Here is a 21,156-nt window from a genome sequence, read left to right as displayed (position 1 = left end):
CACTTCTGCAGAATGTCCATGCACCTTTAAGACTTGGAATGCTTTAATTTTGCATCATAGTAGAGTGCATTCAACAGTTCAACAGAACCAAAAACGTGTTGTTTTCAGCTGTCATGTACCACTATGTAAATGCAAAGGTTTAGGTAGTGAACGGGAGTTTTTTCTTCATATTAACACACATTTGAAAATAAATGAAAATGTCCCATGTATGTTTGTTGGCTGTAGTTTGAAGACCTGTATTTATGGAACTTTTAAATCTCACAAAAGCCGTAGACACACACCTCACACCCTGACTGATTTCATACCAGGCATCGTTACCACATTCACATCACCATTACTTGATTTAACTGCTGATGACCAAGAGTGTTTTTTGGAAGGTGACTCTGAAGACATTGATGGGGAGACCCAATTTGAAATTGTCCCAGATCTAGTTGAGCAGCAGCTTGCAGCAGCCTTGTTGAAGTTAGAGTATTTAGTGCATGTGCCAAGTACTCATATTGATGAATTTTTGCAAGAACTCTCCTACTTATTAAGCACGGCACCAGTTCAAGCAGCTGAGAGCGTTATATGTGAGATTTTACAGCGTCACAACATTGAGGTTGCTGAGGCAGTCAGAGCTGAAATCGCCACAGCAGTTTGCTCATCTAGTTCAGTTCCTAGAGCAATTGAAAAAGGTGGCCCTCTTAGCAGTTCATATCAACACAGACAATATTTCAAGCAAAAGTTTGGTGTTGTTGAGCCAATTACCTATATACTTGATCGTAAAAACAAACACACATTTCAATTTGTTCCACTTTTAAAATCTTTGCAGCAAATACTAAACTGCAAAGTCGTTCTTGACGAGGTCCTTAAAAACCACAGAGGACGACAGGATATTGAACTTAATCCTTCATTTGAATTGAGGTCCCCTCAAGATGCTTTGTATTTCAAAGACAACAGCTTTTTGAATGCTGAGGAATTACGAATATCTTTGCGCCTTTATGTAGATTGTTTTGAGACCTGTAATCCTTTGGGCACCTCACGTAAGAAACACAAGCTTTGTGGTGTGTATTGGGGGTTAGGTAACCTTCCACCTGGGCTTCATTCGTCTTTGCCATTTATTTTCCTGGCTATACTTTGCAAAAGTGTTGACGTGAAAAGTTACGGCTATGAGAAAGTGTTAGAACCACTTTTGCAGGATCTAAAACCTCTGGAGAATGATGGTGTGTATATTCCGTTGTTAGGAAAAACTCTAAGAGGAACTGTGCAGTGTGTTCTAGCAGATAACTTGGGGGCGCATGAAATTGCAGGCCTCACTGAAAGTTTTTCAGGCGATTACTTCTGTCGGTTTTGCCTTGTAAAGGGTTGTGATATTCGGTCTAACTGTGTTGCATCTGGTGCTTTTGATCTTAGAACTAGAGAGAGTTATGCGTTGCATGCAAAAGCGGCTCTTGAGGATAATGCTCATTGCTTTGGCGTGAAACGTGAGTGTGTATTAACAAGAACGTTGTCCCATTTTAACATTGAATCTGGCTTTCCTCCTGATGTTGCTCACGATGTGTTTGAGGGTATTGTTCCAGTTGAGATTGCTCGTTGTTTATCGGTACTGATCTCAAAGAAGTTGTTTACATTGGATGAGTTCAATAAAGCTATGCTGGAATTTCCCTACAAATGGTCGGACAAAACAAACAAACCTCATGTTGTGCTAAAAAGTCAATTAGCTCGTAAAAGTATAGGAGGAAATGCACATGAAAATTGGGCTTTGATTAGATTTCTGCCATTTCTGATTGATATTCAAGTACCTGAAGATGAACCAGCATGGCGTGTTTTGATGGATTTGAAGGACATTGTAGAGTTAGTTGTTGCCCCTGTGCATACAGATGACTCTATTGCATATCTTGAGGTGAAGATACTTGATCACAGACAGAAATACCAGGAGCTCTTTCCAGATGTCAGGATTATACCAAAGCATAATTTTCTCGAGCACTATCCCTACCTCATAAGATGTTTTGGCCCTTTAGTTCAACTTTGGACTATGCGTTTTGAATCGAAGCATGGGTTTTTCAAAAACATTGTGAAGCATACAAGTTGCTACAGGAATATACCTCTTACTTTGGCATCAAAGCATCAATTCATGATTGCGTTCCATATCAACTCTCCATCATATGGAAAACATTGCCTTAATGTCTCTGGTGCGTCTACTGTACCAGTTGATGTACTGAGAGAGGATGTGGTTCAATCTGTACGGTCAAAATACCCAAATATATTTGATGTGTGTCTTGCCCGTAATGCATCAAAAGATGGAATTACCTACAGCAAGGGTATGGTAGTCGCCTATGGATCAGTAAGTGGATTGCCGGAGTTCGCTGAAATCATTCAGATGTGTGTTGTTGAAGGGGAGTTGTTCCTTATAGTTAAGTTACTGTGTGGGTGGTATAGGGACCACTACAGAGCCTTTGAACTGACTTCATCACCATCGAAACAATTAAAGTTTCTGGCAGTGGAGGAACTTGCTGATAATTATCCTTTGACTGACTATAAGATCGGACCAATTCGTATGGTGACCTTAAAAAGGCACATCATTATAAAAGGTCAGTTGAAATACAAGTTGTTAAAGGACAACTGCACTATTTTGAACATTAAGGCCATTTTCTCAGTTGTCTGCAATATTTTTGAGTCCCCCTTACTGTTAATTTCATGTTTTCTGCAGTCTCTGTAATTTGGATTTTATCTCAACTAGCTTTAGAATGGCCGTTTATGGGCATGTGCAACTCTGAATGTGCAACTCACCAAGTATTCAGCAGTATTCACTGGTGTTCCTTTACAATTTTTGTAGTGAAATATGGCTTCTGTCGTGTTTTATAAAGCATTTTGTAAATTAAGTTTCACTTTCACTTAAACTTTCTTTCACAAAATGGCCATTAAAAAATGACAAGCCATATTTCGCCTTCAAACTTGTTAGACGGCCATTGTAAAGCTAATTGAAACAAGACACATGAGGCAAATAATGGAGACTGCAGCAAACATGGAAAAAAATGGTGAGGGGGACTCTAAAACATTCAGACCACTCAGAAATGGGGCTTAATGTTCAAAATAGTGCAGTTGTCATTTAAAGGTGCACTGTGTAATATTTTTAGTAGTTCATTTCCAGAATTCTTGCTACCCATTCACAAGTGTTACTTTAACATTTACCATCACCATCAAATTCTACGTATTCATTATGACTGGGAAAATTGTACTTTTCATACATGAAAAGGGGGATCTTCTCAATGTTCCGCCATTTTCAATATCAAGAAAAAGACATTTGTAGCTGCAAAAATGGCTGTACTTTGGTCATACTTGTAAATATTGGTTTATTACTTAGTAAATATTGTAACTATTTATGAAAAGATCATATTTGGCAATACGCAGCATAGTTTCAATGAACAAGGTAGTTGCAATACCTACTCTGGCCACATCCTACACAGTGCACCTTTTAGTCAGTCACATAGAGGTAGAAGAACATAAGACTAGAGGTGACTCATCAATTCGTGACAGCACTTGGAAATGGCACATCGTGCCTCCCATCTTCTATAGATAGTGTAGGTACCTTCAGTCAATGTAAGTCAATGGAGAACACGGCCACCCCTGTCAAAAAAATTGACTGAAACTACTGTGTGAATATGAAGTAACACGTTAATCAAAGACCAGATTTGAAATATCTACTTAAATCATATGAGTCAATAAATACATTAAAAATTCAAATTATATTAATTATGTACATATTTAGTACCACACTTCAACTATTGTCCTTGTATAGTGTGTTGATGGACATTTTCACAGTATTAAGCCATTTTTTGACAGACGTGAGCCTCCTCCATTCATTTCCATTTCTCAGTTCTCCAAAAAATTCCTGCCAAGGATTGCCATGAAAAGGGGGGCGGGGTCACCTCTTGTCTAATGTTCTACCTCTATGGTCGGTCATATCAAAGATTGAGTTGAATGTTGTGTTGATATGGTAAAAGTATGCATGTGCAATGTTGCTGATGATAAACATGTGAAGTGTTGTAAGTATCGTAATATGTTAGTCCTTGCCTGTTTTTGTTTGTTATTGCATGCCTGCATTTGGGCTCTGTGCCTGAAAATATTTGAGTTTGACTTACTGCAATGTAATATATGATTACTAGAGTTGGATGTCTCGAGACCGGTCTTGGTCTCGAGACCGGTCTCGAGACCACTTTTACGTGTTCTCGGTCTTGTCCCAGTCTCGACCGTCTTTGGTCTTGGTCTTGTCTTGGTCTCGGATCCCTCGGTCTTGTCTTGTTCTCGGGAGATTTGCAACAAATAATGTCCATGATACAAAACATAACATTCGATAATGCAACATTAAATTATTTCACCTTTCACGCCTTTCAAATGCAACCAATCAATGACATGCGTGTATTTTGTTGTGATTAAAAACTGGCGCTCATCCAATCAAAAGACGCAAGTGTAGAGCCAGTGCAAAACTTTACGTTTACGTTGTAGCTCAGTCTCAGTCAGACCTAGTAGCCTAACAATAATGTCAGCAAATTCCGGCATCATCAAATTTGCATTTACGGACCATAAAGACATTTGCAGTTTTGCAAAGTGTCTCTCACCGAAACAGCCGGGCCGGGACCACATCAACGTTCACCAGACACCTGGAGCGGAGACACCCGGAGAGGTAAGCTAGCTAGTCGGTACTGGCTCCAAACTCTTTATCCGTACCAATATTACATGACCAGATCATGCATGTGCTAGTATTATTTATCATGACATGCTCTTCTTACACGCGCGGTATAAATTATTTAGGGACGGATATTTTTTTGCAAGCTTCAGTTCTTTGCAGACTTACTGAAACATTTTTGGCTGAGAGTGTAACTAAATGCTAAGTACAGGTAGTTAACTTATCAGTGGCTCTTGGCTACTTAACATTTTTCACCAACGTTAGATATTTTGGCAAATTCATTGAGTAGAAATACTGTGTATCAAAACCGTGTCAGTGAGCACTTTAAGGCCTGGTACCATGTGGTTTGTTGTTGATTTTGGCATAAAATGGTTGCTGACACGCAAGGAAGGATGAGCCATGGGTGCCTCGACATTGCTAGGTTAGCACTAGCGGCATTCTCGCCGATGAAGCCAGATATCAGAGCAGCTGTTTTCGACTGACATTGTGTCATAAAAGCTGTGAGGTAAAAACGTCCTAAAACCAGAGACACTTATGAAGGAGAAAGTACAATTTGACATGTTGATTGTTTAGCGACAGCTTGAAACTCCTTGCAACGAGTTTGATTCACACGCCGCAACTCCTCTACCACTGTCTCGTCATGAATCTTGAGTTTGAGTTGACCTGAGCATAATTGCAACTGACACCCATTCTACAAAATGTACAATCATGTTTGACGTGGTTATGGTGGTTAGGCGTCTTGTCCTGTGTTAACTGTAACCAGTCCAGCGTGTAGGGCAACAACAGCATGTTATTATTAGATAGGTAGATAGGTGGATGGATGGATGGATAGATAGAGTAATGTATTTATCTATCTTTCTCTTTCTATCTATCTACTATGGGACACAATTCTATTGTATAGTAACTTTAGACTTTTTTGAATATGTATATATTTTTCTTTCATTTCTTGTCATTACCTGTGTCTGATTGCTGGCTGACACATAAGGAGGCTTAATGCAATGTGAAAAAATAATTTTATGTTAATGTGTCACACTGGATTGGATGAGGTTATTTTGTATGTAAAGACCTGCACTCATTGATAGATTTAAAATTACTGCATTTGTAAGATTCAGTAGTTTGTTGTGGTTGAATAGAAACAGATGACTTACAGATTCTTTTCCCCCTATGTTGTAGGTACTTGGAGTACAAATCTCTGCATTGTTCTGTCTGTAGTTGACATAATACCTTCTTAAATTGAATTTAAACTGGGACTGAACCTCTTACCCCAGTATGCTGCTTTTATTCAATTGATGCAAGTTATGGTGTAACACTAGTTCACTAGCTGTTTTTTTTTTTTTTTTTTTTTTGGTGTCGGTCTCGGTCTCGTCTCGGTCTCGTCTCGGTCTCGTCTCGACTTTGTCTTGGTCTTGACTCAGTCTGTCTTGGCCTTGGTCTCGTCTTGGTCTCGGTCTTGATACCCTCTGGTCTTGGTAGTGTCTTGGTCTCGGTTTAGGCGGTCTTGACTACAAGTCTAATGATTACTAATCATATTATTTTGTTGATCTTCCCCATAGAACAAGAGGAGTAGAGGAATGTGCTCCCCAGCCTTTCTGAAAGTCATTTTGGGTGATGACAGCAGCCAAAGATTGTCCTTCCAAAACGGACTGCCAGGAACTGTGGATGAGCTTGTTTGTGAGGTACAGAGACAATGTGGCCTCACCTCCTCTTTCAGACTCCAGTTTATGGACTGTCTCTTCGGAAACGACTTCATGAACATCACCTCCATGGAGGAAGTGAAGGATCGAGGCACCATCAGAGTGATTCCCTTAGCAGCAGCCTCCCAACCCAGTGTAGCTACAGTTCTTCCACCTCAGTTTTGGTCGATGTTGCAGTATCTCCCTCTTCCTCTAGGGGCACTGTCGACACCAACATACTCTCAACACCTGAATCAGATGAATCCTGTTCAAGACCGGTTTGGCCAACCATCTTTTCTGTTCCCCAATTTGTCTATGATGCAGAGTTGAAACTGGAGCGGGGGAATACAGCTCACCGAGAGGGGGGGGGGCCCTTTCCTACCTGATTCCAAGCTTCGATCGAGCATATTGGAAGGACTAATACAGGAGGTGGTCAAATACAAGCTGTATGTGTCCAACAAGCAATGGGATGATGTCGGGAAGGCCCTCATCGCCAAACATCCTTGCCTGTCCGAAAAAGGGTCCATGTCAGGATATGCTGGATGGAAGATGAGTTTAAAAAACAAATTGGCAATATACCGGACACACTTAAGGAAGCTAGGCTGCCGTGAGGTGCTGATCAACTCGATCCAGAACAAACCAAGGGGAAGAGCAAATGCCGCCTTAGGAATTAAAAAACCAAAGAGATCAGAAGTGAATTACTGTCCCCCATATCCAACTGGAGAGAGCGAAAAAAGTCTTGAGGACCTGAGAAGGGAGCTTCTTTCAGACGTAAAGAGACGAGACAACAGAGAAGCCATAAGAATTAAAATGGAGAAGACTTTCGCATCTAGGAGGTATGAGGTGGTGCGGGACACTCCAATGATTCAAGACTTCCAAGAAAGGTGGCCAGCGCTTTTTGAAGTTGACGAGGTATGTCCTATATGAACTTAGCATAGCATGGCATTATAATATAAATATTGAATACCTGCGATGCAATGGAAACAAAGTCCTTGTTTGCATATTATTGTTGCATCAGTTCATGTTCATAGTGATTTTCTCTTTTGTGTCTCTTCAGATAAATGCCGAATTCAAGAGAATAACAACAATGCCCCTGCAGTCGAGATTCCTGTCCCAGCTGGATATGCTGTCTGACAAGCTTCTGAAGCTGTTCAAAAACAGAGGAGGACAGATAGGCAAGCGCCTGGACAGCATTTTGGCTGCCATGACTGAAGTAAGAGCATTTTAGAATTTAGAGAGTGCACTGATCGGTGTTGACACAGAATTGCTTGTTTTAATTCTATGAAATATTTAATCCTTCCTTGATGCAGGTGCAGGATGTTACTGTGGACGATGACGTTGATGAAGGGCGTGAATGCATCCTGAAGGCGTTGTGTGTGTACCTCAATGAAGATCCAGAATGTCTATTTCGCGAGTTTGTGGTGAGTAAAAGCAGTGTTACAAGGTGATGGTGTTCTCTCTGCCCCCTCTGTCTCATACGTCTCTCTTTTTTCCTCTCTGTCTTTCTGTCCCCTCTCGCTCGCTCTTTCACTCTCTCCCACACTGTCTAATTCTCTCTCTCTCTCTCTCGCGCGACTATGTTTTTAACCTTACTGTCAACAAAATTGTAACAGTTATGTCTGAATCTGTTGCTTAAAGGTGCACAGTGTAATATTTTTAGTAGTTCATTTCCAGAATCCATGCTTCCCAGTCACAAATGTTAACTTTTTAACAAATACTTACCACCACCATCAAATTCTAAGTCTAACCAACTGTTCTGTTCTTTTGTTTGATCTTCTCTTTCATTTGACTGTTCCCTCTGCAGGCAGAAGACGAAGTCCGCTTACAAGAAGGGATTGAGGAGACAACGGTAGGGATCTACGTTGTCAAACAGGATGCCACCAGCACACCGGATGACATCGGCATCATCGTGGAAGGGCAACAGGTAGTGGAAGGTCTGAACAACGTGGCATTGGCTGTGGCCATATTGTTTGGGTTGATTTATGCACTGAACCTTAACTACCCAGATGAACTCAAGTACACTTTTGAAGTGATCCAGAAAGTTGTGATGGAGCTTGAAGGCACCGTGCTTTCAAAGAAGGTCCAGGTGCTGAAAAATAGACTCTGTGAATGATGTACGTACACACACCGCATGTTATTGGGAGAGACTGTTGAGCCGCTGAGCAAGCCTCCGCCACACACACACACACACACACACACACGTACACACACCGCATGTTATTGGGAGAGACTGTTGAGCCGCTGAGCAAGCCTCCGCCACACACACACACACACACACACACACACGTACACACACCGCATGTTATTGGGAGAGACTGTTGAGCCGCTGAGCAAGCCTCCGCCACACACACACACACACACACACACACACACACGTACACACACCGCATGTTATTGGGAGAGACTGTTGAGCCGCTGAGCAAGCCTCCGCCACACACACACACACACACACATACTTACTTAAGCCCTCTTTGGGGGCGCACACTTTAACACCCTACTTTTGAGAACACTACTTTCTGAATGGTTTAGAGAGATGCCAGCAGGTAGGATGCATCACTGGGACTACCCGGATTATGAAAATCACCTAAGATTTTAGTTTCAAACAACTTTTGTCCAAATAAATTTTTACCTTGAGATTGAGGACAAATAATTTTAATGTCAATTTTGGGGGCTTCAACTGTACACAGATACACAAACTCACAAAAATCACTTTTAGGTGCCTCAAATTCCTTTGGGGACAAAAATCTATGAAAGTAATTTTAACGTGTATGTTTGCTATGTTTGGTTATGAGAATATTCAACCTTCAAATTCAGTCTCAACACTGTTCCTGAGTAGCTCTTGACATATCTAAAGAAATGCATTAACTTACTCTTATTTAACTTATTCAATATAAACGAAAACAACTGAAAGACGATGGCTAAACTAATGGTCAACCCTTGCCATACTAACAAGTTTTATATCGACAGGACTATCCTAGCCACATCAGTTGGGTTTCAACAAAATTTTGTAGGAAACACCTTGTTCTAAATAAGATCTAGACTGAATATATTAGCCACATTGGCACCACAATCAAATCTGCATGAAAATAAATCACCCAACAAAATAAGGTATGCTGTCAAAATGTGTTTACTAACAGTGACAGGCTGACAGTACAGTAGTTAGTAGTTGCAACAGCTGACTACAAAGCTCAGAGCAACAATTTCTGTGGCATACAACATATTAATGCCATTACAAACATACTAATGGCTACATAATTGGCCATTTAAGTAACAGGAAGGGCCAGTCTCAAAGTGCTACTATTCTGTAAACCGAAACAGGTTCAAATAACAGGTATGCTTCAACTTACAGTATACATCAAACAAGTATACTTTACCAGGGTACACTTTAACAACAGAAGAGTTCAAGATTTTGCCCATTAGCTCAGTAACAAGCTGAGTCTATTACTTCCAAAAGAGAAATATGACCTTAACAATGATCTGAAAAGCAACAAATAATGTTCTTATTGTTTAGCACAAGCCTTTCTCTTCAAGGCAGTGATTCGATTTCTGACGTAATTTTTTACACCAGTCCAGTTGCGGTCTCTCAGTGCATTGGGCTCTGCATTGATACACCGAAGACAGTCAATCTTCTGCGGTACCTTGCAAGCGTGTATGAAGCGCATCATGTGTCTTTCAACAGCACGCACCTCACTGTCATCCCACTTACGTTTAGAGTTATCTCTGTCTGTAAAGAAAAGAGAAAAGGGGATGTCAAGTTACCCTTCTGTCAGTACCAATGTTAAATGTGCAAGGACAACAGAGGTCAAGTGACAAACAATGGAAGACCATAAATAGCAGGTTTTATTACACTAGTTTTTAAGTTTTAAAACGAAAAGGCATCATAGTTTGTGATTTTAAATTACAAGTAAATTAATTAAAACTTACCTGAGCATAATATGAATGAGGTATGTTAACTACTTTTACTAATTATCCAATACAACAACCTGCTATAGGACTGCTACAGCATGTACTGACTGAGTACAGTGCAGATTCTGTCATCATACCCAACTTTGGGGTTTGACTGGATACATTACTGTCACTTAGTATAAAACATGAATCCTATCTGAATTTTACCTTGATTGAGAGTGGCATCAGAAGAAGTGGGGAGAAGTGCAGATGTCACCTCTGCCTCATGATCATCTTCAGCTGTGGTCTCTGTGGCTGAGTTGACGGTGGCAGGCTCATCCTCATCACTTGATACGTCTGGTTCTTGTGAACACTCAACTCTTTCTGAAGTGACAATGTAAGAAAAGCAAAAAAAAAAAAAAACCTTAGGAATAGTAGCCTTAAGATTTAAACTCAGAATGGACTTCCTGCATTACTTAAATTACACATTTACACAAGTAGTTTTGTATATTAATATTATACATAACATGATTATACACATTTGCCAATGAGGAAAAATACAGAGCAGTGATGAGGCATTTCTCATGAGACAATAGCCATGGCTTACATCTAACCTTAATATAATTGTACTAATATACACACATCCATACCTTCAGGGTCAATCTCAATGTCGTCAAGGGCTTGACCTTTATACTTTGAGAGGGTCCCCTTCTCCATCGCCAAAAGCACTTTGCTCATTTTGGCGAGCTGTAGTGTTCCCTGTGGCAGGCGGTAATACTGCCTGTGCACACGAATGTCATGACCCAGAAAGTCTGCAAGTTGGTCTGATTCATTTTCTTGAAGATTGAGTACCTGTGACATTGTAGCGATGTGCTTTCGCAGCCTTGTTGATGTTAAGACCTCTGGATTTTTAGCACCACTCTCCCTTGCAAACTTTTGGATGCATTCTCCCCCTCTGTAAGCAGACAAAGCACCTGGTCTAGCAAACATGTAAATGTTCTCTTTGAGGACTCCACACAACTCACGAGTTTGAGCTAGGAGCTCCATGGCTGAGAGCATTGATGGCTTTAGCAGCACAGGGACTCCTCTTCCTCGTTTTCCCCGGATTTCGACTCTGGTGAAGAAATCACACATCTTCTTCTCAAGAGGGGTGAGACAGGCCTCCATATCCTTGTTGAGTTCTGACTTTTTCCTTGCCATGAAAGTGGCAAACTCCATCCTTGACACCTCTCCTTCTCTTCTTCTGTTGAAAATGATCACCTGTGCCAATGTCACTTTGGCAAGTGTTGCATAGCTGTTTGCAGAGGGAGAGAGTTTCAGCATTCTTTCAGCAACATCTTTAACCTTCTCCATGTGAGAGTCCAAACATTTGACATCTTCAGTGAAAGGTAAAATTGGAGGTGCATTCCACTTCAGCTCTTTCATAGTGGTTGTTGCGCCTCTGGTTATCAGTGCCTTCCATCTGAAACTTTTAATGGTCTTGAATTCACGAGCATATTCCACCAGGGTGTCGTCTCTGTTGACTGTGGACAAATTATCAGTCTCTACTAGCTCGCAAAGTACACCCAGACTGTGGCCAACTTTTAGGGCTAAGGAAGGCGTGAGAAATGTGTTGTTCTCTGGGTTGTACCCAGCCAACTCTTTCACTGCAGATATCACACTGCTGAAGTTGGATGGGTAGATGAGTTCCTCTGCTTTCCGTATAGGAGTTTTCTTCTGAGCAACTACTAACAGTCGCCCAAGTTCTCGAAGTCTTTGTCTTATTAAGTCATGTCTGTTCTTTCTTGACCCGTTTAGATCAAAGAGGTGTTGTCCAAACTGCAGTAGAAGTTTGTCATTTTGGATCGTCCGAGTGACCTCATCATAGGTCATGCAGGAAATCACACTCTTCAAGCCCTCACTAATCTCATGAACAACAGCAGTTTTAAGGGCACATTTGGATCGAACTCGCCGCTTCCCAGTCCTGGATTCATCATCGGTTTCTCCCCGGGCTGGACAGATTTTCATGTGCTTCCACAGAGTCCTCTTGGCATAGAGTCCTTGACAATGAAAACAATGAATAAAATCAAAAGCAGATCTAGCTTTTCGAGGTCTGTAGCAGGCCTGGAGCTCTCCAGCTCCCTTACTTACAACACAAGCATTATAGGCAAAGTTTCCACGCCGTCTCAGAATATTTAACGCATTGCGTCTCTCTTTTGAGTTCTTCGGCTATAGAAATGCTCTGGCAACCTCTTCTACATTTCCGTGCACAGCTTCCAGGTGTCGTGCAATTTTTGAAGAAGGCTTGAGGCAATAGAGACAGTAGTTTCTTTTATTATATACTCGACGACTTTGAGACTTTGAGGGAGGGAATACTTTGATTGAGTCCGAAAGATGTTGGACTCTTGCTTTTCTTTGGAGTGTTCGAGTTGCTCTTCTCCAAATGAGGAGATGAGCTCTTTCTCTTCCTTGGAGTGTTGGAGTTCCTTTTCTTAGGGCTGTCTGTGGTGGGTTTTTTTACAGGAGTTTCAGAATCAATGGCTTGGCTTGTTGAAGATAAAAGGGGATATCGTAGAGACAGCAGAGGCTTTTTTGCAACTGGATGGAGTTCTATGTCCTCATCAAGCTCAGAGGAACTTCCTTCAGAGTCCGGAGCGTAGTCTGAGTCATTATAGTCTGTGTTATCAGATGCATCAGGGGATTTTTTCTTATACCTAGGGGCCTTGAGGAAACAAAAATGCAAAGGTTGTTGCACTGTGTTGATGGACTGCACTTTTATTACATCAACTTTCTCTCTTTTAGCTGTATATGGGAAAAATAAGGCACATTTACCAAATTTATTTAATAAAAACATTTCTGAGATTTTGTGCTTTGTTTTATTGTCTTTTAAATCAAATTTAAAAAATCAAATTTTTAAGTAGGTCGAAAAAGAATAACTGCACTACTGTCAGTTAAAAATTGTTGAACCAAACTCATTCTAAACCGTGATCCCCATGTTGAGGTACGCGTCAAACTGTGACTTCTGTATACTGTTACACCCTTACTTATTATTGCAGGAAAATACCTTTCTCTGTCTTAACGACTTCCTTTTTGAGTCATCCGCTGAAGAGTCCTCCGAATTCTGACAAGCTGAGGATGATGATGAACACGTAACAGGAGCTCTTGTCTGACAAACAAAAAGGATAAAATCATTCTAGTATGTATAAATAACAGCCTCACACGCATTTTTGACCTTGTATAAAACAATAGGCAATACAGACCTTTAAAAGTAACACTGGTTTATTTGAAGATAGAGATAGTGGTGTTTTGGGGGCATGATTTATGACCAATTCCATTCACTACCATAATGATAAATCACACTTCGATCCTCATCACGGATAATAACATTATGGAAATAAACAATACACATAAAGAGTTTATTTCTGAACAGCATAAAATAGTGATAATTAGAATTACGTTTTTATAAATGATGCCAAATGATAACACTGATGTTATCCATATTGTGGAAAACTGCTGAAAACCAAATAACAAGCTAATGTTACAATGCAGTAGTGTCACCTTTGTTGTTGCTGCTGGCTCTCCACTGTCCACAAGATCACTGGCCATTGTTGATTCATCCGCCGATGAAGAGTCTGATGAGGCTAGTGTCTAAAAAGACAAACCAAACATTCTATTTACAATATTCAAATTCAGTTTGACTTTACAAAAAGGCAGATGTATAGCAACCCTTTCAATGCTATAATAATGCTCGATTAATTAAGAACATGTGAGTGATTATAAACATGGCCCTCAGTCTAATGTGAACATACCTGAATACCATCATGCTCCTCCTCAATGGCATCATCCAAGGGAGATTGTGAAGTCAGCTGAGGAAAAGATGTGAGAAAAGATGAGAAATCATCTAAAGCAAACATGATACTCTGTTCAAGCACAATAACAAAACTTTCAGTAATATTAAACCAATTGTTATTAAAATAAACATTTTGATAATGCCTTACTCTTACTAATGTCTAAAAGTAAGCAAGTCATAAAAGAAGGCACAGTATCCTGTCTCTTAAATTCTGTATTTCTATAGCTGTACAATTCTATAAACATGCATTACATTAAAGTGAGGAAGCATTTACAGCATTTACATTTACAGCCATGGTTTGCAAAACCATGCATCTGCTGGCAGATGGAAAATAAAGTGCACTAGAAAGAAAGAAATTAAGAAACATAAAATATTCATCTAAACATTCCACAAATCTTGTGCTGGTAATTTCTTTACATAGTTGTCCTAATTTCAATATTTTGTGCCAGAGTAGGGCTGGGCGATAAAAACGATATCCATATCGCCCAGCCCTATGCCAGAGGTATTTTGCCAATTTGGAATTGGGGCCTGAAAATAAAAATGTTATCAGTTGACAGACAAAAGTTTTAATTTCAGATGTTTTTTCTATCACTGCTTATGCATGTTCACAGGTGCAATTCATGAGTACAATTTGGACTTATGGCTGCTGTAAATCATATATTCTTATCAAAAGTGTTGAATAGTTCCAATAGTCATCAGTATTATAGAGTGTTTGGTCAGTAAACCATGTATCTCCCTCTCTCTTTCTACTCAGGCAGAAAAAAAAGGAAAAACATGTTCAAGACTGAGAACTCATAAGGAGGCAGTCCGGTTTTCTTGCTGAAGCCACAGAAAGCAGGATCCTCCTGTTCTGTGTCTCATTTATAAAACATTGCACAGGATCCATACTAAAAGAGCATGTGCGCCCAAAAAATGTAAATGACATGCCCTAAAAAGAAAAGTAATCAGATTTTTAAAACAGTGCCTATACACACTGGCACTCAATGTTCTCTTTATTTTAACAGTCCAGCTGAAATTGTGTGCACGTGGATCAGCCTCATATTTTGCCCTCTACACACCCAAATTAAATTGGTCAAAACATTCAAATGGTCCAACTGAGGGGAAGACAAAGAAAATAAATCTCTGTATTTTTAGGCTCTACACTGATACACATTTGGTATTATTGAGTACTTCATCTTTAATTGTAGGTCAAAGCCATATCTGAGATGCCAAGAGTACTTTTAATGAAAACAGACTGATCAAAATAAAATGCAAATGACTGCCTTCCCTGTTTGGCAAATATATAAACCGGTTTGCAGTGAATCTCCTAGTAATACACATGAGGAAAAGAGTTGGGCAGACAGCAATGTTCACATTACTCACAAGAGCATCCAGTTCTGCCGGTTTCTGAGCCTGCCGTGCACGCTTTAACAGAATCGTGGTATGTTGTCTATCTTTAGCATTTCGCTGCTCCTCTGCAATTTTATGTCGATTGAAGCATTCCTCATGGTGCCTTCTCAGTTTTGCCATTCGACACTATGAGGACAGCAATCAAATTAGATAAGACCTTGTTGAGCAAAGCAAATATTACCTGAAAACAAAACACTTAACAGTCAAAAATGTGCAATAATGTAATAGCAATTACATTGAAAGATAAAAAGTGGCTGGTATTTGCCCCTACCCAAACCTAATTGGGGACGTCCGTTAGATGAAACCTTTAGACACCAGTTTGTCAGTCTAGCCATACTTGTGGTGTGGTAACTGACAGACAAGAGTCCATCCCAACAGCAGACACACAGACATGAGAAGTACTTATGGACACAAACTACTTGGGCTGCCATAAGAGAAGTGCTGGGAGGTAATTCATGCTCACTGACCCACTATATACAACACAGATTACCAATACCGTCTCATCCCTGAGAGATTAAGTAGTCTATGCAGTAATGTGGCTCCTACCTGAGGTCTGTCCCTCTCATCCACAGTCTGCTTCCAGACTTCAGGTGATGATTTCTGCTGGAAACACAAACAGGATACAATTTAAGAAACCAACAAGACTTCAAGTTTGAACTTAAGTGTGTGAGGATGTAGGGGGCTCCATTTATGTCACGTCTGGGAACATTTGAACTGCTCAGTGTTATGAGACGTTCAAGCAAGTTAAATTCATGCAAGGCTTTAAGGCATCAAAAGCTGGATACCACCCAACTCTAGGATACATCATGGAAAGGCACGTTACATTCATACTCAAACAACCAAAATAAATGTCATCACAATTTAACTCAAATGCTGGTGTACCTGTTTGCGCCAAGGCCAGAATGCATCGCCGTAGTTGTATGTTACTTCTTCAGCTGGGGTAATGTCTTTTATAGCAAACAAGCATAGGTGTGGCATCCCACCAAACTCAATAGTTTTCATCTTGCAGTTAGGCTTTCGGTTGTCATCGTTCACCAGCCTTCCAAGCGACTTGTCTTCAACTGATGCATCAAGACTTAAGAAAAATAACAATAAAGGTGAGACTAAAAGTTGCTGACTTGGTTTGTATACAGTGTTCAGCATAGTAAGACAGTTATAAAAAACTTAAAATTTGGATAAAGAAAGACTGGAGAGAAGGGAAAGTTTAATTCAACAGCTGAGCAAGCCACTGAAGTATGACATGAACCTCGTGCTGGGCGCTGCGATTTTACTCAGTTTTACCATCAACTGGTGTTTTTTTTCAAGAAGGATTATTGTAGAGATGAAAGCATCACAATATCTGTTACTGGGGCTGATTAAATGAAGATTTACACTATATTTCAATTTACACCTGACAAAATGTACTTTATTTTAGTGTGAATATCCATTTTACATGAGGCCAGTGAAGACACAGAACTCTGGAATCCAAGTGCTCGTGGAGTAACCATGTTTAACCATCAAATGTCTCATTTGAGATTTCCTGGGTATAAAACTGTACAGATAAGGGCTGGGCGATATGGCCTAATAATAATATCATGATAATTTCAGGCAGTATCACGATACACCATATATACCTCAATACTTGAAAAGCTCCTCTAAAGCACTTCAAGAATGTGTCATTCGCACCTTTTGATGCATACAATGACACCAGTATGATGGTTCAAGTCGTCCCTGCAACATTTATCTACATTAAACGTTCCTGTTTGTAATATATTCATCAGTGGTTTCTGTGGATTTTTTTAATTTAATTTGCATGGAAAAAGGGGGAAAACTGCCCATGTCATGCATTCCTACGGATTACACCTGCAAGGAAGGGCATATTCACTCTTACTTACCAATAATTTTTCCCTTTCCACTGAAAATCAAACAGGAACACTGCTTCTGTGTCATCATAGTGCCTCCAAGAAAAGGGGATGTCCTGTTTGAGAAGTTTGCCACGGTATTCAAGCACAAAATCTCCTTTTCTGAAAGCCTCAGTAACAAAAACACCCCGACCTTTAAAATAACGAAAAATAAAACACCATATCAATATTTTTCATCTACTACAGCAGCATGCCATATTTTAAATCAGAATCTACTGTTCTGGGAGCTATAGCAAAGCTGTGCAACAATATTGTGTTAGATGGTGGGCCATCAGCAAAGTCTGTGTGTGCCTTGGAAGTTTTCAAAACCACAGAGTATTACTAAATTCACAATTATATAACAAGTAATGAATGGAAGTGTGGACATTTTTTGATTACAAGATGCATCATAATGCAGACAACTCTGCATAGAGACAGGGACCTTGTAGCAAGAAAAAAATACAGGGTGTGCAGCAGCATTGGGTGGAGTTATTTCTCTGAGCATCTGATTCATTACATGTATGTACAGAAACTTTAACCAAATATTACCAAAATGGCTCAAAAATACTGCATAATCCAGCTCTCCCAATCCACATAGCCTTATTAACAAAGTTACCTTAATAAATGAGATATGCATCAGATGCAGTGCTGACTTAATAATAAAAGAAAAACATTAGATAAATCAAAAATATAAAAACTAACCTTTGTGCAGACTGATAAAACGCTCTTCGAGTCCAGCCTTATCAATTTTCAGCTGAATGTGTTGCTCTGCATCTTGTTGTGGAGTGACTCGTTTCTTCTTCCTCACTCTCTCCATTGAACTTCCAATGTTAGCCATCTCACCTGTTGGAGAGAATACTTATCTATGAAAGTCACTAAGATTAGATAACAGATTCTCAGTTAACTAACATTAGTTTCATACATGTTTGGACATAATTTTGTATTGATACCATACCTAAACACTTAAGCAGACTATCAATCCTCATAATAAAAACCTCTTAAAAAGCAAATGCAATGTGTAGGTCATTAAAGTATTAACCATTTTCCATCAAACACATTGCTTATTTGTATTATACACACAAGATGGATATATTAAAGTTATTTATAGATCCCCTTGAAAATCTGATAATGTACAGTCCTGGAACACAATGTCAATTAAATAATTGGAACAATGTGTTTTCATTACAATACACTAAACAAAGTTTAAACCACAACTGATTGAAAAGCTTAGTTCAAGACCCTCGAAGAAATAACGTTAAATAGCGGATCATTCTTATCACTGCAATCAGCAAAATCTACTCAAAATTAAATAACTCATCCCCTCCTCGAAAGACTGTATAATTAATTTTTTATCACAAACTGTAATAACATTTACAGAATAAGGCTCACCAAGACTGGCGCTAATCTGTGCGCTTTTTTTCTCCAAACTAAGTAGTGCACCTGTGTCCGTGACTCACTCCGCTAGCTTACTTCACAATTAGCCTGCATAGCGCAGCTATGATATGCTGCGTTACCTTAAATTGTCAGGACCACTCTTTAATACAAATGGCGACAAAACTCTTTGGCCTTAACTTGCATGCTGCAGTGACAGGTAATCTAACTGCTAAACCCTGCTACGGACTTTAGCACCACAAGCTCCCACTACTTAACATTAGCTAGCTAACATCAGGTGTTACGGCCATTAGCGCTCAAGCTTAAATGTCCGTTAAATGTTTTTTTTTTTTTTTTTTACGGATGTCAGTCATTAAACGGCTGGATGTTGGCACCCTGCACAAAACCCTGTTGTTTCAAAAAAACGTTTTGCTTACCTTAAAATGTTACTCCTTCGTGGCATCCTGCTGTCATTCTGTGCAACATTGACCATGGCACATGTGCAGAGCTGCCGGGAAGACACGCACGTGCTACCTTTCGAAAGTGAGGGATGGGGGGCGGATTTTACAATGTAGTTTCGCTTTTTGGAGGCGGTGTTAATCTTATTTTTGTAGTCGTGTGTGGATTGAATGGTGCATTATATGAGTGTTTTACACTTTAGTCAATGGTGACTATTATTTATTGTATAAGTCACAAGAGTACAGACCTTTTTGAAAATAGCTATAAAGATATAATAATAATAATAATTATAATAATAATAATAAACATTATTATTATTATTATTATTATTATTAGTAGTAGTAGTAGTAGTAGTAGTAGTATTAAGTTCAACTTCACTCACAAATACTGCTCACCCAGTATGCAGTATTGTTACAATTTTCAGAATCCTGAAACTCATCCAGCAGTGCTATATCCTACCCTGTATAGCATGTAGCATATTGATAATTAGGGCCTATGTTATCAGTAGTTTATTAGAACAGTGATTAAAGCAGTCGGCTTGATTTGTAATATAGAAGTCAAGAAAAAATTGTTTCACTTCCATTCACCTTTGGTTAAATCAAAATTACATGATAACAAAAAAGACAACAAAAGATCAACTTTGTCACCATACCATAAGCTTTTACTGCTGTTCAGAAAATGGAGTTAATACATATAATAGATGAATAGAATAGATTAAGTCTGCTGTGGAAAGACAAAAATGAAGGATGCATGGTATGAAACCGTAATACCTCTATCCCAGAACATTTGGATCCATGTGACTCTAAATAATGGGGAAATATATCCTGATATTGGTTTTGTGTAGAAGCTTATTATGATTTATTCCAAACCTTAGTGATCTGTTTCACATCAACTGCAGATACTGCAGCTAACAAGTTCTTCACATTTAGACATACATTATTAGTTCTATACTCAGAGTTCAAGGCTCTGTTGTTGTCAGTCATTATACAGTGTTCGTCTTTGTTTTTGTTCCCTCAAACTAAATACTACTGACCAAAATCCACACCTAAAATGATGTTTATTTTTGATAAAGCAGGAACGTCAGTAAGTTAATTAACTGTAATCATTTGTGTATCAACAAAAGGCTGCATACGCACAATGCTACACCATTTTAAACTATCTTAAAATGGTTGTTTGGGGGCACGTGGGTCTAAAGAAGATCTATGTAGACTGACTAGCAATAGCAAGCTATCAACATGGTTTGCTCCATTGGTGGTTCATACAGACAGAGACAAGTCAATTTCAATATCTTGCAGAAAAAATCATCGAAGTCATAAATAGAGCTATGGATCTAAATCATAATTTGTCTCAAAAACAACAATAATTTATTTATTTTGTATAAGGGATCAAAATGCTTCATGCAAATATTTTCATTTTTAACAGAAATGCAACTTTGTCCATAAAAGTTGAGTGTAGATTTGAAAAAATGGCTACTTCATTTGTGGAATGCTATATTTTTAACAGCAACATAATAATGAAATTAACATAGGTAAGATGTCACACTGATAGCAAGGAGGTTGAAACCAATGCAGGAAATGGCAGGCAGGGAACTCTATGGATCAAGTTTAATTCATCATCATGTCAGGAATAGACAAACACAACAGAGCATAACAAATGACCAAAAAAAAAATTAAATCAGTCACAAAAAAGTCAGAAGCTTAAAGGTACTCTAAGCACGGTTGGTTGATGTCACTTCTGTTGACGTTGAAAAATCGAACAAAATGGAGCTAACTTTAATATTGGGGAGGTTTTGGGTAGGCACTGGTTCTTGATGGAGGGGTAGTGCAACTAAACAAGATGGTGTATCGGTCAGGACACAATGAAGGGGGGATGAAGATGGTGTACTGAATTCTGTATTGTTCCAGCTTGATATTCAGTATTGTTACACACTGATAATAGCAGTCTGAAATAATTAAAAAATAAAAAGCACAATAAATGTCTAGTACTTTAACAGCAGTAGATCCA

The sequence above is a fragment of the Odontesthes bonariensis genome, chromosome 1 (assembly GCF_027942865.1).
Source record: "Odontesthes bonariensis isolate fOdoBon6 chromosome 1, fOdoBon6.hap1, whole genome shotgun sequence".
In the NCBI taxonomy this organism is placed as follows: Eukaryota; Metazoa; Chordata; class Actinopteri; order Atheriniformes; family Atherinopsidae; genus Odontesthes; species Odontesthes bonariensis.
The sequence above is the reverse complement of the archived record's forward strand: the minus strand, read 5'-3'. Positions refer to the sequence as shown.